Consider the following 27,633-nt stretch of genomic DNA (forward strand, 5'->3'; position numbering starts at 1 on the left):
ACTCCAAAGAAAGTTACCTGTTTATTCCTATCATGCATTGGTTTTTGGGGTTTTCTTTGAGTAATGATGATCTCTTTAGTAGTCTGTTGGCGCCCTCTCCTGGAGGAATAGTTTGCTTGCTCTTGGACATTCTAAAAGAGAGGTCATGATAGACATTGAGCTTCTGAGCTCAATTGGGGACAGTCATGGGTGATGAATGTTTGCAACCTACTGCGAAGCCTCATACCGCAATATAAGGAACGTCAAATACTAAGAAAGGGCGGCCTATGAAAGAATTACTACTTTCAATAAGTACACTTAAACGGCTAATTGGGAATAGAAAAACTGTAAAAAGCCCTCTGAGAAAGCCCCCCTCTAACCTTTGATAGTAAGCTTTTCTGTAGTCTGCCTGTTGATGTATTTTCCGTTTGAACTGTGCACAACATGAAGAGACGGAACACTGGCGGCTTGTCACAATGCCCCCCGATGACATCACAATAGCGCTGCTGCCTAGAAAACAAGCTGCGCAGAAGAAGTTGTTCTTTGGGTGGGAGGGTGGGCTAGTGGAAGGAGGGGGCAATCTCTTTTTTTCCCGGGTGGTAGGGGGATGACAGGAGAAGGGAAGCGGGTGGTGAGAAAGGTACAGAGGGCAGGGTTTGGGGGCTGGGAAGGAAAGGGAAAAGATTAGGGTTTGGGGATGATGAAAGGGCTTTCTACGGGTAAGGATGGCAAAGGGTGGCAGTGACGGAAAGTCAGGCAACCTGTCCTGTCCGTCTTTTTGTATCGTGAATTGGAAAGACTGCAAGGGGGAGGGGAGTTGCTTGCGCCCTAAAGGAGGAGTTATTCAGATTCATTGCAGTGGGCGGCGGCTGCAAAACGCACCATTCTTCTTGTTTTGGCTCTGCAAAGCAGCCTTTTCAAGGGTTGGCTTGGGTGACAAAATGTCTTGTGTAGGCGTGGGTTTGTCTCCCTCTCGCTCTCTCTCCCTAAGATGTGTCCGGCATAGGCCAGGGTGCCACTCGAGGCCCAAACCAATTCTGGTTATCGCTTCTCGGCCTTTTGGCTAAGATCAAGTGTAGTATCTGTTCTTATCAGTTTAATATCTGATACGTCCCCTATCTGGGGACCATATATTAAATGGATTTTTAGAACAGGGAGATGGAAAAAGAGCTTGCTCTGTCCACTCCACGCATTGACCTGGTATTGCAGTACCTCCAGGAACGGTGCACCCCTTCTTAACCCAGTTTCCAAAAGCAGAACTCAATTCACCTGATTCATATTAGCCCGATTTAATGAATTGGAAGAAAGCATACGTCTTCATATGCACCTCAATTTGGCCCATTCACTTTTCACACTTCCTCCTTTTGTTTTTTATCTTTCACACTTTTGACTTTCTTTATTCATCCAAATAGCAAACTCATCACCACTCAACCTGACCAACTCGGCTATGTCCCCGTGCTGCAGTTCTCTGTCTTATCTAGATCATTTGCAATTGAATGGAATAGATCCCTTTTGGACAAAGTGGATTCACCTGCTGCTGCAGTGACCACAGGTGTGATAACATCTAGAATTGGCATCTGGTGCGATCTCTCCGCTTCCACTCCAAAGAAAGTTACCTGTTTATTCCTATCATGCATTGGTTTTTGGGGTTTTCTTTGAGTAATGATGATCTCTTTAGTAGTCTGTTGGCGCCCTCTCCTGGAGGAATAGTTTGCTTGCTCTTGGACATTCTAAAAGAGAGGTCATGATAGACATTGAGCTTCTGAGCTCAATTGGGGACAGTCATGGGTGATGAATGTTTGCAACCTACTGCGAAGCCTCATACCGCAATATAAGGAACGTCAAATACTAAGAAAGGGCGGCCTATGAAAGAATTACTACTTTCAATAAGTACACTTAAACGGCTAATTGGGAATAGAAAAACTGTAAAAAGCCCTCTGAGAAAGCCCCCCTCTAACCTTTGATAGTAAGCTTTTCTGTAGTCTGCCTGTTGATGTATTTTCCGTTTGAACTGTGCACAACATGAAGAGACGGAACACTGGCGGCTTGTCACAATGCCCCCCGATGACATCACAATAGCGCTGCTGCCTAGAAAACAAGCTGCGCAGAAGAAGTTGTTCTTTGGGTGGGAGGGTGGGCTAGTGGAAGGAGGGGGCAATCTCTTTTTTTCCCGGGTGGTAGGGGGATGACAGGAGAAGGGAAGCGGGTGGTGAGAAAGGTACAGAGGGCAGGGTTTGGGGGCTGGGAAGGAAAGGGAAAAGATTAGGGTTTGGGGATGATGAAAGGGCTTTCTACGGGTAAGGATGGCAAAGGGTGGCAGTGACGGAAAGTCAGGCAACCTGTCCTGTCCGTCTTTTTGTATCGTGAATTGGAAAGACTGCAAGGGGGAGGGGAGTTGCTTGCGCCCTAAAGGAGGAGTTATTCAGATTCATTGCAGTGGGCGGCGGCTGCAAAACGCACCATTCTTCTTGTTTTGGCTCTGCAAAGCAGCCTTTTCAAGGGTTGGCTTGGGTGACAAAATGTCTTGTGTAGGCGTGGGTTTGTCTCCCTCTCGCTCTCTCTCCCTAAGATGTGTCCGGCATAGGCCAGGGTGCCACTCGAGGCCCAAACCAATTCTGGTTATCGCTTCTCGGCCTTTTGGCTAAGATCAAGTGTAGTGTTGTTCGAAGAGGTGGTTTAAGCTCCAGGCCACCTTAGTACAATGATACAATGCACACTGGAAGGTTGCGCTTGCTAGTACTCTGGGTGGATAGTATATTCATCTAGAGGAAAACATGGCCCTACCAGGATCGAGGCTATTAGACTGAGTAAGGGTGGGGGGCTATGGTACAACGTGCCCCAGGACTGACGACCCTGGAGTGAGTCTGAGCTTGCTGGCTTGGGACCCCGGCAAGTCTTGGGCTCTGTAGCACACCGTACCTTGCCTTTTCATACTTTTTGAGCATATTACCCTATCCCGGCCTTCTGGCTAGGAAGGGAAATTTTTATAATCCCGGTCGGAGGTCTGGTCAGCTTTGGGCTGAGAAACTAACACCCGGTTGGAGGTCTGGGTCAGCTTCGGCTGAGAAACCAACACCCGGTTGGAGGTCTGGGTCAGCTTCGGCTGAGAAACCAACACCCGGTTGGAGGTCCGGTTAGCCTTGGGCTGAGAAACCAACACCGGTTGACGGTCCGGGCAGTTTCGGCTGCGAAACCAACAACTAGTAGCTCTCTACTCCACTTGGGTAAGATGCCTGGGTGGACGCTGGGAGCAACGACAAGGCTCAACCAGGCTTCGGCTTGGGGGAGCACCGAAGATCCCTGACCCTTGCTGTGGCCTTCTGGCTCGGAGGGACGGGGTTGATTTTTGGGGACCCTCTCCTCACGGAGGGGTCCACACGAATCCTAGCCTTTGCACTGTTTTTGGTGTGACTTCGGTCATGCATTTTTTGTGGTGCTTTGGAAAGCTTCATTAAATCAAAAATCTGTTCTTATCAGTTTAATATCTGATACGTCCCCTATCTGGGGACCATATATTAAATGGATTTTTAGAACAGGGAGATGGAAAAAGAGCTTGCTCTGTCCACTCCACGCATTGACCTGGTATTGCAGTACCTCCAGGAACGGTGCACCCCTTCTTAACCCAGTTTCCAAAAGCAGAACTCAATTCACCTGATTCATATTAGCCCGATTTAATGAATTGGAAGAAAGCATACGTCTTCATATGCACCTCAATTTGGCCCATTCACTTTTCACACTTCCTCCTTTTGTTTTTTATCTTTCACACTTTTGACTTTCTTTATTCATCCAAATAGCAAACTCATCACCACTCAACCTGACCAACTCGGCTATGTCCCCGTGCTGCAGTTCTCTGTCTTATCTAGATCATTTGCAATTGAATGGAATAGATCCCTTTTGGACAAAGTGGATTCACCTGCTGCTGCAGTGACCACAGGTGTGATAACATCTAGAATTGGCATCTGGTGCGATCTCTCCGCTTCCACTCCAAAGAAAGTTACCTGTTTATTCCTATCATGCATTGGTTTTTGGGGTTTTCTTTGAGTAATGATGATCTCTTTAGTAGTCTGTTGGCGCCCTCTCCTGGAGGAATAGTTTGCTTGCTCTTGGACATTCTAAAAGAGAGGTCATGATAGACATTGAGCTTCTGAGCTCAATTGGGGACAGTCATGGGTGATGAATGTTTGCAACCTACTGCGAAGCCTCATACCGCAATATAAGGAACGTCAAATACTAAGAAAGGGCGGCCTATGAAAGAATTACTACTTTCAATAAGTACACTTAAACGGCTAATTGGGAATAGAAAAACTGTAAAAAGCCCTCTGAGAAAGCCCCCCTCTAACCTTTGATAGTAAGCTTTTCTGTAGTCTGCCTGTTGATGTATTTTCCGTTTGAACTGTGCACAACATGAAGAGACGGAACACTGGCGGCTTGTCACAATGCCCCCCGATGACATCACAATAGCGCTGCTGCCTAGAAAACAAGCTGCGCAGAAGAAGTTGTTCTTTGGGTGGGAGGGTGGGCTAGTGGAAGGAGGGGGCAATCTCTTTTTTTCCCGGGTGGTAGGGGGATGACAGGAGAAGGGAAGCGGGTGGTGAGAAAGGTACAGAGGGCAGGGTTTGGGGGCTGGGAAGGAAAGGGAAAAGATTAGGGTTTGGGGATGATGAAAGGGCTTTCTACGGGTAAGGATGGCAAAGGGTGGCAGTGACGGAAAGTCAGGCAACCTGTCCTGTCCGTCTTTTTGTATCGTGAATTGGAAAGACTGCAAGGGGGAGGGGAGTTGCTTGCGCCCTAAAGGAGGAGTTATTCAGATTCATTGCAGTGGGCGGCGGCTGCAAAACGCACCATTCTTCTTGTTTTGGCTCTGCAAAGCAGCCTTTTCAAGGGTTGGCTTGGGTGACAAAATGTCTTGTGTAGGCGTGGGTTTGTCTCCCTCTCGCTCTCTCTCCCTAAGATGTGTCCGGCATAGGCCAGGGTGCCACTCGAGGCCCAAACCAATTCTGGTTATCGCTTCTCGGCCTTTTGGCTAAGATCAAGTGTAGTATCTGTTCTTATCAGTTTAATATCTGATACGTCCCCTATCTGGGGACCATATATTAAATGGATTTTTAGAACAGGGAGATGGAAAAAGAGCTTGCTCTGTCCACTCCACGCATTGACCTGGTATTGCAGTACCTCCAGGAACGGTGCACCCCTTCTTAACCCAGTTTCCAAAAGCAGAACTCAATTCACCTGATTCATATTAGCCCGATTTAATGAATTGGAAGAAAGCATACGTCTTCATATGCACCTCAATTTGGCCCATTCACTTTTCACACTTCCTCCTTTTGTTTTTTATCTTTCACACTTTTGACTTTCTTTATTCATCCAAATAGCAAACTCATCACCACTCAACCTGACCAACTCGGCTATGTCCCCGTGCTGCAGTTCTCTGTCTTATCTAGATCATTTGCAATTGAATGGAATAGATCCCTTTTGGACAAAGTGGATTCACCTGCTGCTGCAGTGACCACAGGTGTGATAACATCTAGAATTGGCATCTGGTGCGATCTCTCCGCTTCCACTCCAAAGAAAGTTACCTGTTTATTCCTATCATGCATTGGTTTTTGGGGTTTTCTTTGAGTAATGATGATCTCTTTAGTAGTCTGTTGGCGCCCTCTCCTGGAGGAATAGTTTGCTTGCTCTTGGACATTCTAAAAGAGAGGTCATGATAGACATTGAGCTTCTGAGCTCAATTGGGGACAGTCATGGGTGATGAATGTTTGCAACCTACTGCGAAGCCTCATACCGCAATATAAGGAACGTCAAATACTAAGAAAGGGCGGCCTATGAAAGAATTACTACTTTCAATAAGTACACTTAAACGGCTAATTGGGAATAGAAAAACTGTAAAAAGCCCTCTGAGAAAGCCCCCCTCTAACCTTTGATAGTAAGCTTTTCTGTAGTCTGCCTGTTGATGTATTTTCCGTTTGAACTGTGCACAACATGAAGAGACGGAACACTGGCGGCTTGTCACAATGCCCCCCGATGACATCACAATAGCGCTGCTGCCTAGAAAACAAGCTGCGCAGAAGAAGTTGTTCTTTGGGTGGGAGGGTGGGCTAGTGGAAGGAGGGGGCAATCTCTTTTTTTCCCGGGTGGTAGGGGGATGACAGGAGAAGGGAAGCGGGTGGTGAGAAAGGTACAGAGGGCAGGGTTTGGGGGCTGGGAAGGAAAGGGAAAAGATTAGGGTTTGGGGATGATGAAAGGGCTTTCTACGGGTAAGGATGGCAAAGGGTGGCAGTGACGGAAAGTCAGGCAACCTGTCCTGTCCGTCTTTTTGTATCGTGAATTGGAAAGACTGCAAGGGGGAGGGGAGTTGCTTGCGCCCTAAAGGAGGAGTTATTCAGATTCATTGCAGTGGGCGGCGGCTGCAAAACGCACCATTCTTCTTGTTTTGGCTCTGCAAAGCAGCCTTTTCAAGGGTTGGCTTGGGTGACAAAATGTCTTGTGTAGGCGTGGGTTTGTCTCCCTCTCGCTCTCTCTCCCTAAGATGTGTCCGGCATAGGCCAGGGTGCCACTCGAGGCCCAAACCAATTCTGGTTATCGCTTCTCGGCCTTTTGGCTAAGATCAAGTGTAGTATCTGTTCTTATCAGTTTAATATCTGATACGTCCCCTATCTGGGGACCATATATTAAATGGATTTTTAGAACAGGGAGATGGAAAAAGAGCTTGCTCTGTCCACTCCACGCATTGACCTGGTATTGCAGTACCTCCAGGAACGGTGCACCCCTTCTTAACCCAGTTTCCAAAAGCAGAACTCAATTCACCTGATTCATATTAGCCCGATTTAATGAATTGGAAGAAAGCATACGTCTTCATATGCACCTCAATTTGGCCCATTCACTTTTCACACTTCCTCCTTTTGTTTTTTATCTTTCACACTTTTGACTTTCTTTATTCATCCAAATAGCAAACTCATCACCACTCAACCTGACCAACTCGGCTATGTCCCCGTGCTGCAGTTCTCTGTCTTATCTAGATCATTTGCAATTGAATGGAATAGATCCCTTTTGGACAAAGTGGATTCACCTGCTGCTGCAGTGACCACAGGTGTGATAACATCTAGAATTGGCATCTGGTGCGATCTCTCCGCTTCCACTCCAAAGAAAGTTACCTGTTTATTCCTATCATGCATTGGTTTTTGGGGTTTTCTTTGAGTAATGATGATCTCTTTAGTAGTCTGTTGGCGCCCTCTCCTGGAGGAATAGTTTGCTTGCTCTTGGACATTCTAAAAGAGAGGTCATGATAGACATTGAGCTTCTGAGCTCAATTGGGGACAGTCATGGGTGATGAATGTTTGCAACCTACTGCGAAGCCTCATACCGCAATATAAGGAACGTCAAATACTAAGAAAGGGCGGCCTATGAAAGAATTACTACTTTCAATAAGTACACTTAAACGGCTAATTGGGAATAGAAAAACTGTAAAAAGCCCTCTGAGAAAGCCCCCCTCTAACCTTTGATAGTAAGCTTTTCTGTAGTCTGCCTGTTGATGTATTTTCCGTTTGAACTGTGCACAACATGAAGAGACGGAACACTGGCGGCTTGTCACAATGCCCCCCGATGACATCACAATAGCGCTGCTGCCTAGAAAACAAGCTGCGCAGAAGAAGTTGTTCTTTGGGTGGGAGGGTGGGCTAGTGGAAGGAGGGGGCAATCTCTTTTTTTCCCGGGTGGTAGGGGGATGACAGGAGAAGGGAAGCGGGTGGTGAGAAAGGTACAGAGGGCAGGGTTTGGGGGCTGGGAAGGAAAGGGAAAAGATTAGGGTTTGGGGATGATGAAAGGGCTTTCTACGGGTAAGGATGGCAAAGGGTGGCAGTGACGGAAAGTCAGGCAACCTGTCCTGTCCGTCTTTTTGTATCGTGAATTGGAAAGACTGCAAGGGGGAGGGGAGTTGCTTGCGCCCTAAAGGAGGAGTTATTCAGATTCATTGCAGTGGGCGGCGGCTGCAAAACGCACCATTCTTCTTGTTTTGGCTCTGCAAAGCAGCCTTTTCAAGGGTTGGCTTGGGTGACAAAATGTCTTGTGTAGGCGTGGGTTTGTCTCCCTCTCGCTCTCTCTCCCTAAGATGTGTCCGGCATAGGCCAGGGTGCCACTCGAGGCCCAAACCAATTCTGGTTATCGCTTCTCGGCCTTTTGGCTAAGATCAAGTGTAGTGTTGTTCGAAGAGGTGGTTTAAGCTCCAGGCCACCTTAGTACAATGATACAATGCACACTGGAAGGTTGCGCTTGCTAGTACTCTGGGTGGATAGTATATTCATCTAGAGGAAAACATGGCCCTACCAGGATCGAGGCTATTAGACTGAGTAAGGGTGGGAGGCTATGGTACAACGTGCCCCAGGACTGACGACCCTGGAGTGAGTCTGAGCTTGCTGGCTTGGGACCCCGGCAAGCCTTGGGCTCTGTAGCACACCGTACCTTGCCTTTTCATACTTTTTGAGCATATTACCCTATCTCGGCCTTCTGGCTAGGAAGGGAAATTTTTATAATCCCGGTCGGAGGTCTGGTCAGCTTTGGGCTGAGAAACTAACACCCGGTTGGAGGTCCGGGTCAGCTTCGGCTGAGAAACCAACACCCGGTTGGAGGTCTGGGTCAGCTTCGGCTGAGAAACCAACACCCGGTTGGAGGTCCGGTTAGCCTTGGGCTGAGAAACCAACACCGGTTGACGGTCCGGGCAGTTTCGGTTGCGAAACCAACAACTAGTAGCTCTCTACTCCACTTGGGTAAGATGCCTGGGTGGACGCTGGGAGCAACGACAAGGCTCAACCAGGCTTCGGCTTGGGGGAGCACCGAAGATCCCTGACCCTTGCTGTGGCCTTCTGGCTCGGAGGGACGGGGTTGATTTTTGGGGACCCTCTCCTCACGGTGGGGTCCACACGAATCCTAGCCTTTGCACTGTTTTTGGTGTGACTTCGGTCATGCATTTTTTGTGGTGCTTTGGAAAGCTTCATTAAATCAAAAATCTGTTCTTATCAGTTTAATATCTGATACGTCCCCTATCTGGGGACCATATATTAAATGGATTTTTAGAACAGGGAGATGGAAAAAGAGCTTGCTCTGTCCACTCCACGCATTGACCTGGTATTGCAGTACCTCCAGGAACGGTGCACCCCTTCTTAACCCAGTTTCCAAAAGCAGAACTCAATTCACCTGATTCATATTAGCCCGATTTAATGAATTGGAAGAAAGCATACGTCTTCATATGCACCTCAATTTGGCCCATTCACTTTTCACACTTCCTCCTTTTGTTTTTTATCTTTCACACTTTTGACTTTCTTTATTCATCCAAATAGCAAACTCATCACCACTCAACCTGACCAACTCGGCTATGTCCCCGTGCTGCAGTTCTCTGTCTTATCTAGATCATTTGCAATTGAATGGAATAGATCCCTTTTGGACAAAGTGGATTCACCTGCTGCTGCAGTGACCACAGGTGTGATAACATCTAGAATTGGCATCTGGTGCGATCTCTCCGCTTCCACTCCAAAGAAAGTTACCTGTTTATTCCTATCATGCATTGGTTTTTGGGGTTTTCTTTGAGTAATGATGATCTCTTTAGTAGTCTGTTGGCGCCCTCTCCTGGAGGAATAGTTTGCTTGCTCTTGGACATTCTAAAAGAGAGGTCATGATAGACATTGAGCTTCTGAGCTCAATTGGGGACAGTCATGGGTGATGAATGTTTGCAACCTACTGCGAAGCCTCATACCGCAATATAAGGAACGTCAAATACTAAGAAAGGGCGGCCTATGAAAGAATTACTACTTTCAATAAGTACACTTAAACGGCTAATTGGGAATAGAAAAACTGTAAAAAGCCCTCTGAGAAAGCCCCCCTCTAACCTTTGATAGTAAGCTTTTCTGTAGTCTGCCTGTTGATGTATTTTCCGTTTGAACTGTGCACAACATGAAGAGACGGAACACTGGCGGCTTGTCACAATGCCCCCCGATGACATCACAATAGCGCTGCTGCCTAGAAAACAAGCTGCGCAGAAGAAGTTGTTCTTTGGGTGGGAGGGTGGGCTAGTGGAAGGAGGGGGCAATCTCTTTTTTTCCCGGGTGGTAGGGGGATGACAGGAGAAGGGAAGCGGGTGGTGAGAAAGGTACAGAGGGCAGGGTTTGGGGGCTGGGAAGGAAAGGGAAAAGATTAGGGTTTGGGGATGATGAAAGGGCTTTCTACGGGTAAGGATGGCAAAGGGTGGCAGTGACGGAAAGTCAGGCAACCTGTCCTGTCCGTCTTTTTGTATCGTGAATTGGAAAGACTGCAAGGGGGAGGGGAGTTGCTTGCGCCCTAAAGGAGGAGTTATTCAGATTCATTGCAGTGGGCGGCGGCTGCAAAACGCACCATTCTTCTTGTTTTGGCTCTGCAAAGCAGCCTTTTCAAGGGTTGGCTTGGGTGACAAAATGTCTTGTGTAGGCGTGGGTTTGTCTCCCTCTCGCTCTCTCTCCCTAAGATGTGTCCGGCATAGGCCAGGGTGCCACTCGAGGCCCAAACCAATTCTGGTTATCGCTTCTCGGCCTTTTGGCTAAGATCAAGTGTAGTATCTGTTCTTATCAGTTTAATATCTGATACGTCCCCTATCTGGGGACCATATATTAAATGGATTTTTAGAACAGGGAGATGGAAAAAGAGCTTGCTCTGTCCACTCCACGCATTGACCTGGTATTGCAGTACCTCCAGGAACGGTGCACCCCTTCTTAACCCAGTTTCCAAAAGCAGAACTCAATTCACCTGATTCATATTAGCCCGATTTAATGAATTGGAAGAAAGCATACGTCTTCATATGCACCTCAATTTGGCCCATTCACTTTTCACACTTCCTCCTTTTGTTTTTTATCTTTCACACTTTTGACTTTCTTTATTCATCCAAATAGCAAACTCATCACCACTCAACCTGACCAACTCGGCTATGTCCCCGTGCTGCAGTTCTCTGTCTTATCTAGATCATTTGCAATTGAATGGAATAGATCCCTTTTGGACAAAGTGGATTCACCTGCTGCTGCAGTGACCACAGGTGTGATAACATCTAGAATTGGCATCTGGTGCGATCTCTCCGCTTCCACTCCAAAGAAAGTTACCTGTTTATTCCTATCATGCATTGGTTTTTGGGGTTTTCTTTGAGTAATGATGATCTCTTTAGTAGTCTGTTGGCGCCCTCTCCTGGAGGAATAGTTTGCTTGCTCTTGGACATTCTAAAAGAGAGGTCATGATAGACATTGAGCTTCTGAGCTCAATTGGGGACAGTCATGGGTGATGAATGTTTGCAACCTACTGCGAAGCCTCATACCGCAATATAAGGAACGTCAAATACTAAGAAAGGGCGGCCTATGAAAGAATTACTACTTTCAATAAGTACACTTAAACGGCTAATTGGGAATAGAAAAACTGTAAAAAGCCCTCTGAGAAAGCCCCCCTCTAACCTTTGATAGTAAGCTTTTCTGTAGTCTGCCTGTTGATGTATTTTCCGTTTGAACTGTGCACAACATGAAGAGACGGAACACTGGCGGCTTGTCACAATGCCCCCCGATGACATCACAATAGCGCTGCTGCCTAGAAAACAAGCTGCGCAGAAGAAGTTGTTCTTTGGGTGGGAGGGTGGGCTAGTGGAAGGAGGGGGCAATCTCTTTTTTTCCCGGGTGGTAGGGGGATGACAGGAGAAGGGAAGCGGGTGGTGAGAAAGGTACAGAGGGCAGGGTTTGGGGGCTGGGAAGGAAAGGGAAAAGATTAGGGTTTGGGGATGATGAAAGGGCTTTCTACGGGTAAGGATGGCAAAGGGTGGCAGTGACGGAAAGTCAGGCAACCTGTCCTGTCCGTCTTTTTGTATCGTGAATTGGAAAGACTGCAAGGGGGAGGGGAGTTGCTTGCGCCCTAAAGGAGGAGTTATTCAGATTCATTGCAGTGGGCGGCGGCTGCAAAACGCACCATTCTTCTTGTTTTGGCTCTGCAAAGCAGCCTTTTCAAGGGTTGGCTTGGGTGACAAAATGTCTTGTGTAGGCGTGGGTTTGTCTCCCTCTCGCTCTCTCTCCCTAAGATGTGTCCGGCATAGGCCAGGGTGCCACTCGAGGCCCAAACCAATTCTGGTTATCGCTTCTCGGCCTTTTGGCTAAGATCAAGTGTAGTATCTGTTCTTATCAGTTTAATATCTGATACGTCCCCTATCTGGGGACCATATATTAAATGGATTTTTAGAACAGGGAGATGGAAAAAGAGCTTGCTCTGTCCACTCCACGCATTGACCTGGTATTGCAGTACCTCCAGGAACGGTGCACCCCTTCTTAACCCAGTTTCCAAAAGCAGAACTCAATTCACCTGATTCATATTAGCCCGATTTAATGAATTGGAAGAAAGCATACGTCTTCATATGCACCTCAATTTGGCCCATTCACTTTTCACACTTCCTCCTTTTGTTTTTTATCTTTCACACTTTTGACTTTCTTTATTCATCCAAATAGCAAACTCATCACCACTCAACCTGACCAACTCGGCTATGTCCCCGTGCTGCAGTTCTCTGTCTTATCTAGATCATTTGCAATTGAATGGAATAGATCCCTTTTGGACAAAGTGGATTCACCTGCTGCTGCAGTGACCACAGGTGTGATAACATCTAGAATTGGCATCTGGTGCGATCTCTCCGCTTCCACTCCAAAGAAAGTTACCTGTTTATTCCTATCATGCATTGGTTTTTGGGGTTTTCTTTGAGTAATGATGATCTCTTTAGTAGTCTGTTGGCGCCCTCTCCTGGAGGAATAGTTTGCTTGCTCTTGGACATTCTAAAAGAGAGGTCATGATAGACATTGAGCTTCTGAGCTCAATTGGGGACAGTCATGGGTGATGAATGTTTGCAACCTACTGCGAAGCCTCATACCGCAATATAAGGAACGTCAAATACTAAGAAAGGGCGGCCTATGAAAGAATTACTACTTTCAATAAGTACACTTAAACGGCTAATTGGGAATAGAAAAACTGTAAAAAGCCCTCTGAGAAAGCCCCCCTCTAACCTTTGATAGTAAGCTTTTCTGTAGTCTGCCTGTTGATGTATTTTCCGTTTGAACTGTGCACAACATGAAGAGACGGAACACTGGCGGCTTGTCACAATGCCCCCCGATGACATCACAATAGCGCTGCTGCCTAGAAAACAAGCTGCGCAGAAGAAGTTGTTCTTTGGGTGGGAGGGTGGGCTAGTGGAAGGAGGGGGCAATCTCTTTTTTTCCCGGGTGGTAGGGGGATGACAGGAGAAGGGAAGCGGGTGGTGAGAAAGGTACAGAGGGCAGGGTTTGGGGGCTGGGAAGGAAAGGGAAAAGATTAGGGTTTGGGGATGATGAAAGGGCTTTCTACGGGTAAGGATGGCAAAGGGTGGCAGTGACGGAAAGTCAGGCAACCTGTCCTGTCCGTCTTTTTGTATCGTGAATTGGAAAGACTGCAAGGGGGAGGGGAGTTGCTTGCGCCCTAAAGGAGGAGTTATTCAGATTCATTGCAGTGGGCGGCGGCTGCAAAACGCACCATTCTTCTTGTTTTGGCTCTGCAAAGCAGCCTTTTCAAGGGTTGGCTTGGGTGACAAAATGTCTTGTGTAGGCGTGGGTTTGTCTCCCTCTCGCTCTCTCTCCCTAAGATGTGTCCGGCATAGGCCAGGGTGCCACTCGAGGCCCAAACCAATTCTGGTTATCGCTTCTCGGCCTTTTGGCTAAGATCAAGTGTAGTATCTGTTCTTATCAGTTTAATATCTGATACGTCCCCTATCTGGGGACCATATATTAAATGGATTTTTAGAACAGGGAGATGGAAAAAGAGCTTGCTCTGTCCACTCCACGCATTGACCTGGTATTGCAGTACCTCCAGGAACGGTGCACCCCTTCTTAACCCAGTTTCCAAAAGCAGAACTCAATTCACCTGATTCATATTAGCCCGATTTAATGAATTGGAAGAAAGCATACGTCTTCATATGCACCTCAATTTGGCCCATTCACTTTTCACACTTCCTCCTTTTGTTTTTTATCTTTCACACTTTTGACTTTCTTTATTCATCCAAATAGCAAACTCATCACCACTCAACCTGACCAACTCGGCTATGTCCCCGTGCTGCAGTTCTCTGTCTTATCTAGATCATTTGCAATTGAATGGAATAGATCCCTTTTGGACAAAGTGGATTCACCTGCTGCTGCAGTGACCACAGGTGTGATAACATCTAGAATTGGCATCTGGTGCGATCTCTCCGCTTCCACTCCAAAGAAAGTTACCTGTTTATTCCTATCATGCATTGGTTTTTGGGGTTTTCTTTGAGTAATGATGATCTCTTTAGTAGTCTGTTGGCGCCCTCTCCTGGAGGAATAGTTTGCTTGCTCTTGGACATTCTAAAAGAGAGGTCATGATAGACATTGAGCTTCTGAGCTCAATTGGGGACAGTCATGGGTGATGAATGTTTGCAACCTACTGCGAAGCCTCATACCGCAATATAAGGAACGTCAAATACTAAGAAAGGGCGGCCTATGAAAGAATTACTACTTTCAATAAGTACACTTAAACGGCTAATTGGGAATAGAAAAACTGTAAAAAGCCCTCTGAGAAAGCCCCCCTCTAACCTTTGATAGTAAGCTTTTCTGTAGTCTGCCTGTTGATGTATTTTCCGTTTGAACTGTGCACAACATGAAGAGACGGAACACTGGCGGCTTGTCACAATGCCCCCCGATGACATCACAATAGCGCTGCTGCCTAGAAAACAAGCTGCGCAGAAGAAGTTGTTCTTTGGGTGGGAGGGTGGGCTAGTGGAAGGAGGGGGCAATCTCTTTTTTTCCCGGGTGGTAGGGGGATGACAGGAGAAGGGAAGCGGGTGGTGAGAAAGGTACAGAGGGCAGGGTTTGGGGGCTGGGAAGGAAAGGGAAAAGATTAGGGTTTGGGGATGATGAAAGGGCTTTCTACGGGTAAGGATGGCAAAGGGTGGCAGTGACGGAAAGTCAGGCAACCTGTCCTGTCCGTCTTTTTGTATCGTGAATTGGAAAGACTGCAAGGGGGAGGGGAGTTGCTTGCGCCCTAAAGGAGGAGTTATTCAGATTCATTGCAGTGGGCGGCGGCTGCAAAACGCACCATTCTTCTTGTTTTGGCTCTGCAAAGCAGCCTTTTCAAGGGTTGGCTTGGGTGACAAAATGTCTTGTGTAGGCGTGGGTTTGTCTCCCTCTCGCTCTCTCTCCCTAAGATGTGTCCGGCATAGGCCAGGGTGCCACTCGAGGCCCAAACCAATTCTGGTTATCGCTTCTCGGCCTTTTGGCTAAGATCAAGTGTAGTATCTGTTCTTATCAGTTTAATATCTGATACGTCCCCTATCTGGGGACCATATATTAAATGGATTTTTAGAACAGGGAGATGGAAAAAGAGCTTGCTCTGTCCACTCCACGCATTGACCTGGTATTGCAGTACCTCCAGGAACGGTGCACCCCTTCTTAACCCAGTTTCCAAAAGCAGAACTCAATTCACCTGATTCATATTAGCCCGATTTAATGAATTGGAAGAAAGCATACGTCTTCATATGCACCTCAATTTGGCCCATTCACTTTTCACACTTCCTCCTTTTGTTTTTTATCTTTCACACTTTTGACTTTCTTTATTCATCCAAATAGCAAACTCATCACCACTCAACCTGACCAACTCGGCTATGTCCCCGTGCTGCAGTTCTCTGTCTTATCTAGATCATTTGCAATTGAATGGAATAGATCCCTTTTGGACAAAGTGGATTCACCTGCTGCTGCAGTGACCACAGGTGTGATAACATCTAGAATTGGCATCTGGTGCGATCTCTCCGCTTCCACTCCAAAGAAAGTTACCTGTTTATTCCTATCATGCATTGGTTTTTGGGGTTTTCTTTGAGTAATGATGATCTCTTTAGTAGTCTGTTGGCGCCCTCTCCTGGAGGAATAGTTTGCTTGCTCTTGGACATTCTAAAAGAGAGGTCATGATAGACATTGAGCTTCTGAGCTCAATTGGGGACAGTCATGGGTGATGAATGTTTGCAACCTACTGCGAAGCCTCATACCGCAATATAAGGAACGTCAAATACTAAGAAAGGGCGGCCTATGAAAGAATTACTACTTTCAATAAGTACACTTAAACGGCTAATTGGGAATAGAAAAACTGTAAAAAGCCCTCTGAGAAAGCCCCCCTCTAACCTTTGATAGTAAGCTTTTCTGTAGTCTGCCTGTTGATGTATTTTCCGTTTGAACTGTGCACAACATGAAGAGACGGAACACTGGCGGCTTGTCACAATGCCCCCCGATGACATCACAATAGCGCTGCTGCCTAGAAAACAAGCTGCGCAGAAGAAGTTGTTCTTTGGGTGGGAGGGTGGGCTAGTGGAAGGAGGGGGCAATCTCTTTTTTTCCCGGGTGGTAGGGGGATGACAGGAGAAGGGAAGCGGGTGGTGAGAAAGGTACAGAGGGCAGGGTTTGGGGGCTGGGAAGGAAAGGGAAAAGATTAGGGTTTGGGGATGATGAAAGGGCTTTCTACGGGTAAGGATGGCAAAGGGTGGCAGTGACGGAAAGTCAGGCAACCTGTCCTGTCCGTCTTTTTGTATCGTGAATTGGAAAGACTGCAAGGGGGAGGGGAGTTGCTTGCGCCCTAAAGGAGGAGTTATTCAGATTCATTGCAGTGGGCGGCGGCTGCAAAACGCACCATTCTTCTTGTTTTGGCTCTGCAAAGCAGCCTTTTCAAGGGTTGGCTTGGGTGACAAAATGTCTTGTGTAGGCGTGGGTTTGTCTCCCTCTCGCTCTCTCTCCCTAAGATGTGTCCGGCATAGGCCAGGGTGCCACTCGAGGCCCAAACCAATTCTGGTTATCGCTTCTCGGCCTTTTGGCTAAGATCAAGTGTAGTATCTGTTCTTATCAGTTTAATATCTGATACGTCCCCTATCTGGGGACCATATATTAAATGGATTTTTAGAACAGGGAGATGGAAAAAGAGCTTGCTCTGTCCACTCCACGCATTGACCTGGTATTGCAGTACCTCCAGGAACGGTGCACCCCTTCTTAACCCAGTTTCCAAAAGCAGAACTCAATTCACCTGATTCATATTAGCCCGATTTAATGAATTGGAAGAAAGCATACGTCTTCATATGCACCTCAATTTGGCCCATTCACTTTTCACACTTCCTCCTTTTGTTTTTTATCTTTCACACTTTTGACTTTCTTTATTCATCCAAATAGCAAACTCATCACCACTCAACCTGACCAACTCGGCTATGTCCCCGTGCTGCAGTTCTCTGTCTTATCTAGATCATTTGCAATTGAATGGAATAGATCCCTTTTGGACAAAGTGGATTCACCTGCTGCTGCAGTGACCACAGGTGTGATAACATCTAGAATTGGCATCTGGTGCGATCTCTCCGCTTCCACTCCAAAGAAAGTTACCTGTTTATTCCTATCATGCATTGGTTTTTGGGGTTTTCTTTGAGTAATGATGATCTCTTTAGTAGTCTGTTGGCGCCCTCTCCTGGAGGAATAGTTTGCTTGCTCTTGGACATTCTAAAAGAGAGGTCATGATAGACATTGAGCTTCTGAGCTCAATTGGGGACAGTCATGGGTGATGAATGTTTGCAACCTACTGCGAAGCCTCATACCGCAATATAAGGAACGTCAAATACTAAGAAAGGGCGGCCTATGAAAGAATTACTACTTTCAATAAGTACACTTAAACGGCTAATTGGGAATAGAAAAACTGTAAAAAGCCCTCTGAGAAAGCCCCCCTCTAACCTTTGATAGTAAGCTTTTCTGTAGTCTGCCTGTTGATGTATTTTCCGTTTGAACTGTGCACAACATGAAGAGACGGAACACTGGCGGCTTGTCACAATGCCCCCCGATGACATCACAATAGCGCTGCTGCCTAGAAAACAAGCTGCGCAGAAGAAGTTGTTCTTTGGGTGGGAGGGTGGGCTAGTGGAAGGAGGGGGCAATCTCTTTTTTTCCCGGGTGGTAGGGGGATGACAGGAGAAGGGAAGCGGGTGGTGAGAAAGGTACAGAGGGCAGGGTTTGGGGGCTGGGAAGGAAAGGGAAAAGATTAGGGTTTGGGGATGATGAAAGGGCTTTCTACGGGTAAGGATGGCAAAGGGTGGCAGTGACGGAAAGTCAGGCAACCTGTCCTGTCCGTCTTTTTGTATCGTGAATTGGAAAGACTGCAAGGGGGAGGGGAGTTGCTTGCGCCCTAAAGGAGGAGTTATTCAGATTCATTGCAGTGGGCGGCGGCTGCAAAACGCACCATTCTTCTTGTTTTGGCTCTGCAAAGCAGCCTTTTCAAGGGTTGGCTTGGGTGACAAAATGTCTTGTGTAGGCGTGGGTTTGTCTCCCTCTCGCTCTCTCTCCCTAAGATGTGTCCGGCATAGGCCAGGGTGCCACTCGAGGCCCAAACCAATTCTGGTTATCGCTTCTCGGCCTTTTGGCTAAGATCAAGTGTAGTATCTGTTCTTATCAGTTTAATATCTGATACGTCCCCTATCTGGGGACCATATATTAAATGGATTTTTAGAACAGGGAGATGGAAAAAGAGCTTGCTCTGTCCACTCCACGCATTGACCTGGTATTGCAGTACCTCCAGGAACGGTGCACCCCTTCTTAACCCAGTTTCCAAAAGCAGAACTCAATTCACCTGATTCATATTAGCCCGATTTAATGAATTGGAAGAAAGCATACGTCTTCATATGCACCTCAATTTGGCCCATTCACTTTTCACACTTCCTCCTTTTGTTTTTTATCTTTCACACTTTTGACTTTCTTTATTCATCCAAATAGCAAACTCATCACCACTCAACCTGACCAACTCGGCTATGTCCCCGTGCTGCAGTTCTCTGTCTTATCTAGATCATTTGCAATTGAATGGAATAGATCCCTTTTGGACAAAGTGGATTCACCTGCTGCTGCAGTGACCACAGGTGTGATAACATCTAGAATTGGCATCTGGTGCGATCTCTCCGCTTCCACTCCAAAGAAAGTTACCTGTTTATTCCTATCATGCATTGGTTTTTGGGGTTTTCTTTGAGTAATGATGATCTCTTTAGTAGTCTGTTGGCGCCCTCTCCTGGAGGAATAGTTTGCTTGCTCTTGGACATTCTAAAAGAGAGGTCATGATAGACATTGAGCTTCTGAGCTCAATTGGGGACAGTCATGGGTGATGAATGTTTGCAACCTACTGCGAAGCCTCATACCGCAATATAAGGAACGTCAAATACTAAGAAAGGGCGGCCTATGAAAGAATTACTACTTTCAATAAGTACACTTAAACGGCTAATTGGGAATAGAAAAACTGTAAAAAGCCCTCTGAGAAAGCCCCCCTCTAACCTTTGATAGTAAGCTTTTCTGTAGTCTGCCTGTTGATGTATTTTCCGTTTGAACTGTGCACAACATGAAGAGACGGAACACTGGCGGCTTGTCACAATGCCCCCCGATGACATCACAATAGCGCTGCTGCCTAGAAAACAAGCTGCGCAGAAGAAGTTGTTCTTTGGGTGGGAGGGTGGGCTAGTGGAAGGAGGGGGCAATCTCTTTTTTTCCCGGGTGGTAGGGGGATGACAGGAGAAGGGAAGCGGGTGGTGAGAAAGGTACAGAGGGCAGGGTTTGGGGGCTGGGAAGGAAAGGGAAAAGATTAGGGTTTGGGGATGATGAAAGGGCTTTCTACGGGTAAGGATGGCAAAGGGTGGCAGTGACGGAAAGTCAGGCAACCTGTCCTGTCCGTCTTTTTGTATCGTGAATTGGAAAGACTGCAAGGGGGAGGGGAGTTGCTTGCGCCCTAAAGGAGGAGTTATTCAGATTCATTGCAGTGGGCGGCGGCTGCAAAACGCACCATTCTTCTTGTTTTGGCTCTGCAAAGCAGCCTTTTCAAGGGTTGGCTTGGGTGACAAAATGTCTTGTGTAGGCGTGGGTTTGTCTCCCTCTCGCTCTCTCTCCCTAAGATGTGTCCGGCATAGGCCAGGGTGCCACTCGAGGCCCAAACCAATTCTGGTTATCGCTTCTCGGCCTTTTGGCTAAGATCAAGTGTAGTATCTGTTCTTATCAGTTTAATATCTGATACGTCCCCTATCTGGGGACCATATATTAAATGGATTTTTAGAACAGGGAGATGGAAAAAGAGCTTGCTCTGTCCACTCCACGCATTGACCTGGTATTGCAGTACCTCCAGGAACGGTGCACCCCTTCTTAACCCAGTTTCCAAAAGCAGAACTCAATTCACCTGATTCATATTAGCCCGATTTAATGAATTGGAAGAAAGCATACGTCTTCATATGCACCTCAATTTGGCCCATTCACTTTTCACACTTCCTCCTTTTGTTTTTTATCTTTCACACTTTTGACTTTCTTTATTCATCCAAATAGCAAACTCATCACCACTCAACCTGACCAACTCGGCTATGTCCCCGTGCTGCAGTTCTCTGTCTTATCTAGATCATTTGCAATTGAATGGAATAGATCCCTTTTGGACAAAGTGGATTCACCTGCTGCTGCAGTGACCACAGGTGTGATAACATCTAGAATTGGCATCTGGTGCGATCTCTCCGCTTCCACTCCAAAGAAAGTTACCTGTTTATTCCTATCATGCATTGGTTTTTGGGGTTTTCTTTGAGTAATGATGATCTCTTTAGTAGTCTGTTGGCGCCCTCTCCTGGAGGAATAGTTTGCTTGCTCTTGGACATTCTAAAAGAGAGGTCATGATAGACATTGAGCTTCTGAGCTCAATTGGGGACAGTCATGGGTGATGAATGTTTGCAACCTACTGCGAAGCCTCATACCGCAATATAAGGAACGTCAAATACTAAGAAAGGGCGGCCTATGAAAGAATTACTACTTTCAATAAGTACACTTAAACGGCTAATTGGGAATAGAAAAACTGTAAAAAGCCCTCTGAGAAAGCCCCCCTCTAACCTTTGATAGTAAGCTTTTCTGTAGTCTGCCTGTTGATGTATTTTCCGTTTGAACTGTGCACAACATGAAGAGACGGAACACTGGCGGCTTGTCACAATGCCCCCCGATGACATCACAATAGCGCTGCTGCCTAGAAAACAAGCTGCGCAGAAGAAGTTGTTCTTTGGGTGGGAGGGTGGGCTAGTGGAAGGAGGGGGCAATCTCTTTTTTTCCCGGGTGGTAGGGGGATGACAGGAGAAGGGAAGCGGGTGGTGAGAAAGGTACAGAGGGCAGGGTTTGGGGGCTGGGAAGGAAAGGGAAAAGATTAGGGTTTGGGGATGATGAAAGGGCTTTCTACGGGTAAGGATGGCAAAGGGTGGCAGTGACGGAAAGTCAGGCAACCTGTCCTGTCCGTCTTTTTGTATCGTGAATTGGAAAGACTGCAAGGGGGAGGGGAGTTGCTTGCGCCCTAAAGGAGGAGTTATTCAGATTCATTGCAGTGGGCGGCGGCTGCAAAACGCACCATTCTTCTTGTTTTGGCTCTGCAAAGCAGCCTTTTCAAGGGTTGGCTTGGGTGACAAAATGTCTTGTGTAGGCGTGGGTTTGTCTCCCTCTCGCTCTCTCTCCCTAAGATGTGTCCGGCATAGGCCAGGGTGCCACTCGAGGCCCAAACCAATTCTGGTTATCGCTTCTCGGCCTTTTGGCTAAGATCAAGTGTAGTATCTGTTCTTATCAGTTTAATATCTGATACGTCCCCTATCTGGGGACCATATATTAAATGGATTTTTAGAACAGGGAGATGGAAAAAGAGCTTGCTCTGTCCACTCCACGCATTGACCTGGTATTGCAGTACCTCCAGGAACGGTGCACCCCTTCTTAACCCAGTTTCCAAAAGCAGAACTCAATTCACCTGATTCATATTAGCCCGATTTAATGAATTGGAAGAAAGCATACGTCTTCATATGCACCTCAATTTGGCCCATTCACTTTTCACACTTCCTCCTTTTGTTTTTTATCTTTCACACTTTTGACTTTCTTTATTCATCCAAATAGCAAACTCATCACCACTCAACCTGACCAACTCGGCTATGTCCCCGTGCTGCAGTTCTCTGTCTTATCTAGATCATTTGCAATTGAATGGAATAGATCCCTTTTGGACAAAGTGGATTCACCTGCTGCTGCAGTGACCACAGGTGTGATAACATCTAGAATTGGCATCTGGTGCGATCTCTCCGCTTCCACTCCAAAGAAAGTTACCTGTTTATTCCTATCATGCATTGGTTTTTGGGGTTTTCTTTGAGTAATGATGATCTCTTTAGTAGTCTGTTGGCGCCCTCTCCTGGAGGAATAGTTTGCTTGCTCTTGGACATTCTAAAAGAGAGGTCATGATAGACATTGAGCTTCTGAGCTCAATTGGGGACAGTCATGGGTGATGAATGTTTGCAACCTACTGCGAAGCCTCATACCGCAATATAAGGAACGTCAAATACTAAGAAAGGGCGGCCTATGAAAGAATTACTACTTTCAATAAGTACACTTAAACGGCTAATTGGGAATAGAAAAACTGTAAAAAGCCCTCTGAGAAAGCCCCCCTCTAACCTTTGATAGTAAGCTTTTCTGTAGTCTGCCTGTTGATGTATTTTCCGTTTGAACTGTGCACAACATGAAGAGACGGAACACTGGCGGCTTGTCACAATGCCCCCCGATGACATCACAATAGCGCTGCTGCCTAGAAAACAAGCTGCGCAGAAGAAGTTGTTCTTTGGGTGGGAGGGTGGGCTAGTGGAAGGAGGGGGCAATCTCTTTTTTTCCCGGGTGGTAGGGGGATGACAGGAGAAGGGAAGCGGGTGGTGAGAAAGGTACAGAGGGCAGGGTTTGGGGGCTGGGAAGGAAAGGGAAAAGATTAGGGTTTGGGGATGATGAAAGGGCTTTCTACGGGTAAGGATGGCAAAGGGTGGCAGTGACGGAAAGTCAGGCAACCTGTCCTGTCCGTCTTTTTGTATCGTGAATTGGAAAGACTGCAAGGGGGAGGGGAGTTGCTTGCGCCCTAAAGGAGGAGTTATTCAGATTCATTGCAGTGGGCGGCGGCTGCAAAACGCACCATTCTTCTTGTTTTGGCTCTGCAAAGCAGCCTTTTCAAGGGTTGGCTTGGGTGACAAAATGTCTTGTGTAGGCGTGGGTTTGTCTCCCTCTCGCTCTCTCTCCCTAAGATGTGTCCGGCATAGGCCAGGGTGCCACTCGAGGCCCAAACCAATTCTGGTTATCGCTTCTCGGCCTTTTGGCTAAGATCAAGTGTAGTATCTGTTCTTATCAGTTTAATATCTGATACGTCCCCTATCTGGGGACCATATATTAAATGGATTTTTAGAACAGGGAGATGGAAAAAGAGCTTGCTCTGTCCACTCCACGCATTGACCTGGTATTGCAGTACCTCCAGGAACGGTGCACCCCTTCTTAACCCAGTTTCCAAAAGCAGAACTCAATTCACCTGATTCATATTAGCCCGATTTAATGAATTGGAAGAAAGCATACGTCTTCATATGCACCTCAATTTGGCCCATTCACTTTTCACACTTCCTCCTTTTGTTTTTTATCTTTCACACTTTTGACTTTCTTTATTCATCCAAATAGCAAACTCATCACCACTCAACCTGACCAACTCGGCTATGTCCCCGTGCTGCAGTTCTCTGTCTTATCTAGATCATTTGCAATTGAATGGAATAGATCCCTTTTGGACAAAGTGGATTCACCTGCTGCTGCAGTGACCACAGGTGTGATAACATCTAGAATTGGCATCTGGTGCGATCTCTCCGCTTCCACTCCAAAGAAAGTTACCTGTTTATTCCTATCATGCATTGGTTTTTGGGGTTTTCTTTGAGTAATGATGATCTCTTTAGTAGTCTGTTGGCGCCCTCTCCTGGAGGAATAGTTTGCTTGCTCTTGGACATTCTAAAAGAGAGGTCATGATAGACATTGAGCTTCTGAGCTCAATTGGGGACAGTCATGGGTGATGAATGTTTGCAACCTACTGCGAAGCCTCATACCGCAATATAAGGAACGTCAAATACTAAGAAAGGGCGGCCTATGAAAGAATTACTACTTTCAATAAGTACACTTAAACGGCTAATTGGGAATAGAAAAACTGTAAAAAGCCCTCTGAGAAAGCCCCCCTCTAACCTTTGATAGTAAGCTTTTCTGTAGTCTGCCTGTTGATGTATTTTCCGTTTGAACTGTGCACAACATGAAGAGACGGAACACTGGCGGCTTGTCACAATGCCCCCCGATGACATCACAATAGCGCTGCTGCCTAGAAAACAAGCTGCGCAGAAGAAGTTGTTCTTTGGGTGGGAGGGTGGGCTAGTGGAAGGAGGGGGCAATCTCTTTTTTTCCCGGGTGGTAGGGGGATGACAGGAGAAGGGAAGCGGGTGGTGAGAAAGGTACAGAGGGCAGGGTTTGGGGGCTGGGAAGGAAAGGGAAAAGATTAGGGTTTGGGGATGATGAAAGGGCTTTCTACGGGTAAGGATGGCAAAGGGTGGCAGTGACGGAAAGTCAGGCAACCTGTCCTGTCCGTCTTTTTGTATCGTGAATTGGAAAGACTGCAAGGGGGAGGGGAGTTGCTTGCGCCCTAAAGGAGGAGTTATTCAGATTCATTGCAGTGGGCGGCGGCTGCAAAACGCACCATTCTTCTTGTTTTGGCTCTGCAAAGCAGCCTTTTCAAGGGTTGGCTTGGGTGACAAAATGTCTTGTGTAGGCGTGGGTTTGTCTCCCTCTCGCTCTCTCTCCCTAAGATGTGTCCGGCATAGGCCAGGGTGCCACTCGAGGCCCAAACCAATTCTGGTTATCGCTTCTCGGCCTTTTGGCTAAGATCAAGTGTAGTATCTGTTCTTATCAGTTTAATATCTGATACGTCCCCTATCTGGGGACCATATATTAAATGGATTTTTAGAACAGGGAGATGGAAAAAGAGCTTGCTCTGTCCACTCCACGCATTGACCTGGTATTGCAGTACCTCCAGGAACGGTGCACCCCTTCTTAACCCAGTTTCCAAAAGCAGAACTCAATTCACCTGATTCATATTAGCCCGATTTAATGAATTGGAAGAAAGCATACGTCTTCATATGCACCTCAATTTGGCCCATTCACTTTTCACACTTCCTCCTTTTGTTTTTTATCTTTCACACTTTTGACTTTCTTTATTCATCCAAATAGCAAACTCATCACCACTCAACCTGACCAACTCGGCTATGTCCCCGTGCTGCAGTTCTCTGTCTTATCTAGATCATTTGCAATTGAATGGAATAGATCCCTTTTGGACAAAGTGGATTCACCTGCTGCTGCAGTGACCACAGGTGTGATAACATCTAGAATTGGCATCTGGTGCGATCTCTCCGCTTCCACTCCAAAGAAAGTTACCTGTTTATTCCTATCATGCATTGGTTTTTGGGGTTTTCTTTGAGTAATGATGATCTCTTTAGTAGTCTGTTGGCGCCCTCTCCTGGAGGAATAGTTTGCTTGCTCTTGGACATTCTAAAAGAGAGGTCATGATAGACATTGAGCTTCTGAGCTCAATTGGGGACAGTCATGGGTGATGAATGTTTGCAACCTACTGCGAAGCCTCATACCGCAATATAAGGAACGTCAAATACTAAGAAAGGGCGGCCTATGAAAGAATTACTACTTTCAATAAGTACACTTAAACGGCTAATTGGGAATAGAAAAACTGTAAAAAGCCCTCTGAGAAAGCCCCCCTCTAACCTTTGATAGTAAGCTTTTCTGTAGTCTGCCTGTTGATGTATTTTCCGTTTGAACTGTGCACAACATGAAGAGACGGAACACTGGCGGCTTGTCACAATGCCCCCCGATGACATCACAATAGCGCTGCTGCCTAGAAAACAAGCTGCGCAGAAGAAGTTGTTCTTTGGGTGGGAGGGTGGGCTAGTGGAAGGAGGGGGCAATCTCTTTTTTTCCCGGGTGGTAGGGGGATGACAGGAGAAGGGAAGCGGGTGGTGAGAAAGGTACAGAGGGCAGGGTTTGGGGGCTGGGAAGGAAAGGGAAAAGATTAGGGTTTGGGGATGATGAAAGGGCTTTCTACGGGTAAGGATGGCAAAGGGTGGCAGTGACGGAAAGTCAGGCAACCTGTCCTGTCCGTCTTTTTGTATCGTGAATTGGAAAGACTGCAAGGGGGAGGGGAGTTGCTTGCGCCCTAAAGGAGGAGTTATTCAGATTCATTGCAGTGGGCGGCGGCTGCAAAACGCACCATTCTTCTTGTTTTGGCTCTGCAAAGCAGCCTTTTCAAGGGTTGGCTTGGGTGACAAAATGTCTTGTGTAGGCGTGGGTTTGTCTCCCTCTCGCTCTCTCTCCCTAAGATGTGTCCGGCATAGGCCAGGGTGCCACTCGAGGCCCAAACCAATTCTGGTTATCGCTTCTCGGCCTTTTGGCTAAGATCAAGTGTAGTATCTGTTCTTATCAGTTTAATATCTGATACGTCCCCTATCTGGGGACCATATATTAAATGGATTTTTAGAACAGGGAGATGGAAAAAGAGCTTGCTCTGTCCACTCCACGCATTGACCTGGTATTGCAGTACCTCCAGGAACGGTGCACCCCTTCTTAACCCAGTTTCCAAAAGCAGAACTCAATTCACCTGATTCATATTAGCCCGATTTAATGAATTGGAAGAAAGCATACGTCTTCATATGCACCTCAATTTGGCCCATTCACTTTTCACACTTCCTCCTTTTGTTTTTTATCTTTCACACTTTTGACTTTCTTTATTCATCCAAATAGCAAACTCATCACCACTCAACCTGACCAACTCGGCTATGTCCCCGTGCTGCAGTTCTCTGTCTTATCTAGATCATTTGCAATTGAATGGAATAGATCCCTTTTGGACAAAGTGGATTCACCTGCTGCTGCAGTGACCACAGGTGTGATAACATCTAGAATTGGCATCTGGTGCGATCTCTCCGCTTCCACTCCAAAGAAAGTTACCTGTTTATTCCTATCATGCATTGGTTTTTGGGGTTTTCTTTGAGTAATGATGATCTCTTTAGTAGTCTGTTGGCGCCCTCTCCTGGAGGAATAGTTTGCTTGCTCTTGGACATTCTAAAAGAGAGGTCATGATAGACATTGAGCTTCTGAGCTCAATTGGGGACAGTCATGGGTGATGAATGTTTGCAACCTACTGCGAAGCCTCATACCGCAATATAAGGAACGTCAAATACTAAGAAAGGGCGGCCTATGAAAGAATTACTACTTTCAATAAGTACACTTAAACGGCTAATTGGGAATAGAAAAACTGTAAAAAGCCCTCTGAGAAAGCCCCCCTCTAACCTTTGATAGTAAGCTTTTCTGTAGTCTGCCTGTTGATGTATTTTCCGTTTGAACTGTGCACAACATGAAGAGACGGAACACTGGCGGCTTGTCACAATGCCCCCCGATGACATCACAATAGCGCTGCTGCCTAGAAAACAAGCTGCGCAGAAGAAGTTGTTCTTTGGGTGGGAGGGTGGGCTAGTGGAAGGAGGGGGCAATCTCTTTTTTTCCCGGGTGGTAGGGGGATGACAGGAGAAGGGAAGCGGGTGGTGAGAAAGGTACAGAGGGCAGGGTTTGGGGGCTGGGAAGGAAAGGGAAAAGATTAGGGTTTGGGGATGATGAAAGGGCTTTCTACGGGTAAGGATGGCAAAGGGTGGCAGTGACGGAAAGTCAGGCAACCTGTCCTGTCCGTCTTTTTGTATCGTGAATTGGAAAG

The 27,633-nt window shown here is 46.8% G+C and overlaps 16 non-coding genes across 16 annotated transcripts; all 16 read left to right on the forward strand.

The window, feature by feature from the left end:
- Positions 1-1,022: 1,022 nt before the first annotated feature.
- LOC142273932 (U2 spliceosomal RNA) lies at positions 1,023-1,213 on the forward strand. The gene has a single exon (XR_012738320.1). It is a non-coding gene; the product is annotated as a U2 spliceosomal RNA (small nuclear RNA).
- A 2,189-nt stretch (positions 1,214-3,402) lies between these two features.
- LOC142273785 (U2 spliceosomal RNA) lies at positions 3,403-3,595 on the forward strand. The gene has a single exon (XR_012738232.1). It is a non-coding gene; the product is annotated as a U2 spliceosomal RNA (small nuclear RNA).
- A 1,387-nt stretch (positions 3,596-4,982) lies between these two features.
- LOC142273722 (U2 spliceosomal RNA) lies at positions 4,983-5,173 on the forward strand. The gene has a single exon (XR_012738175.1). It is a non-coding gene; the product is annotated as a U2 spliceosomal RNA (small nuclear RNA).
- Positions 5,174-6,560: 1,387 nt separating this feature from the next.
- On the forward strand, positions 6,561-6,751 carry LOC142273723 (U2 spliceosomal RNA). Its single transcript, XR_012738176.1, has one exon. It is a non-coding gene; the product is annotated as a U2 spliceosomal RNA (small nuclear RNA).
- Positions 6,752-8,940: 2,189 nt separating this feature from the next.
- LOC142273786 (U2 spliceosomal RNA) lies at positions 8,941-9,133 on the forward strand. Its single transcript, XR_012738233.1, has one exon. It is a non-coding gene; the product is annotated as a U2 spliceosomal RNA (small nuclear RNA).
- Positions 9,134-10,520: 1,387 nt separating this feature from the next.
- Positions 10,521-10,711, forward strand: LOC142273724 (U2 spliceosomal RNA). The gene has a single exon (XR_012738177.1). It is a non-coding gene; the product is annotated as a U2 spliceosomal RNA (small nuclear RNA).
- A 1,387-nt stretch (positions 10,712-12,098) lies between these two features.
- On the forward strand, positions 12,099-12,289 carry LOC142273725 (U2 spliceosomal RNA). Its single transcript, XR_012738178.1, has one exon. It is a non-coding gene; the product is annotated as a U2 spliceosomal RNA (small nuclear RNA).
- Positions 12,290-13,676: 1,387 nt separating this feature from the next.
- LOC142273726 (U2 spliceosomal RNA) lies at positions 13,677-13,867 on the forward strand. The gene has a single exon (XR_012738179.1). It is a non-coding gene; the product is annotated as a U2 spliceosomal RNA (small nuclear RNA).
- Positions 13,868-15,254: 1,387 nt separating this feature from the next.
- Positions 15,255-15,445, forward strand: LOC142273728 (U2 spliceosomal RNA). The gene has a single exon (XR_012738181.1). It is a non-coding gene; the product is annotated as a U2 spliceosomal RNA (small nuclear RNA).
- Positions 15,446-16,832: 1,387 nt separating this feature from the next.
- LOC142273729 (U2 spliceosomal RNA) lies at positions 16,833-17,023 on the forward strand. The gene has a single exon (XR_012738182.1). It is a non-coding gene; the product is annotated as a U2 spliceosomal RNA (small nuclear RNA).
- Positions 17,024-18,410: 1,387 nt separating this feature from the next.
- Positions 18,411-18,601, forward strand: LOC142273730 (U2 spliceosomal RNA). Its single transcript, XR_012738183.1, has one exon. It is a non-coding gene; the product is annotated as a U2 spliceosomal RNA (small nuclear RNA).
- A 1,387-nt stretch (positions 18,602-19,988) lies between these two features.
- On the forward strand, positions 19,989-20,179 carry LOC142273731 (U2 spliceosomal RNA). The gene has a single exon (XR_012738184.1). It is a non-coding gene; the product is annotated as a U2 spliceosomal RNA (small nuclear RNA).
- Positions 20,180-21,566: 1,387 nt separating this feature from the next.
- Positions 21,567-21,757, forward strand: LOC142273733 (U2 spliceosomal RNA). The gene has a single exon (XR_012738185.1). It is a non-coding gene; the product is annotated as a U2 spliceosomal RNA (small nuclear RNA).
- Positions 21,758-23,144: 1,387 nt separating this feature from the next.
- LOC142273734 (U2 spliceosomal RNA) lies at positions 23,145-23,335 on the forward strand. The gene has a single exon (XR_012738186.1). It is a non-coding gene; the product is annotated as a U2 spliceosomal RNA (small nuclear RNA).
- Positions 23,336-24,722: 1,387 nt separating this feature from the next.
- Positions 24,723-24,913, forward strand: LOC142273735 (U2 spliceosomal RNA). The gene has a single exon (XR_012738187.1). It is a non-coding gene; the product is annotated as a U2 spliceosomal RNA (small nuclear RNA).
- Positions 24,914-26,300: 1,387 nt separating this feature from the next.
- On the forward strand, positions 26,301-26,491 carry LOC142273736 (U2 spliceosomal RNA). The gene has a single exon (XR_012738188.1). It is a non-coding gene; the product is annotated as a U2 spliceosomal RNA (small nuclear RNA).
- Positions 26,492-27,633: the final 1,142 nt, after the last annotated feature.

The sequence above is a fragment of the Anomaloglossus baeobatrachus genome, unplaced genomic scaffold (assembly GCF_048569485.1).
Source record: "Anomaloglossus baeobatrachus isolate aAnoBae1 unplaced genomic scaffold, aAnoBae1.hap1 Scaffold_366, whole genome shotgun sequence".
NCBI lineage: Eukaryota > Metazoa > Chordata > Amphibia > Anura > Aromobatidae > Anomaloglossus > Anomaloglossus baeobatrachus.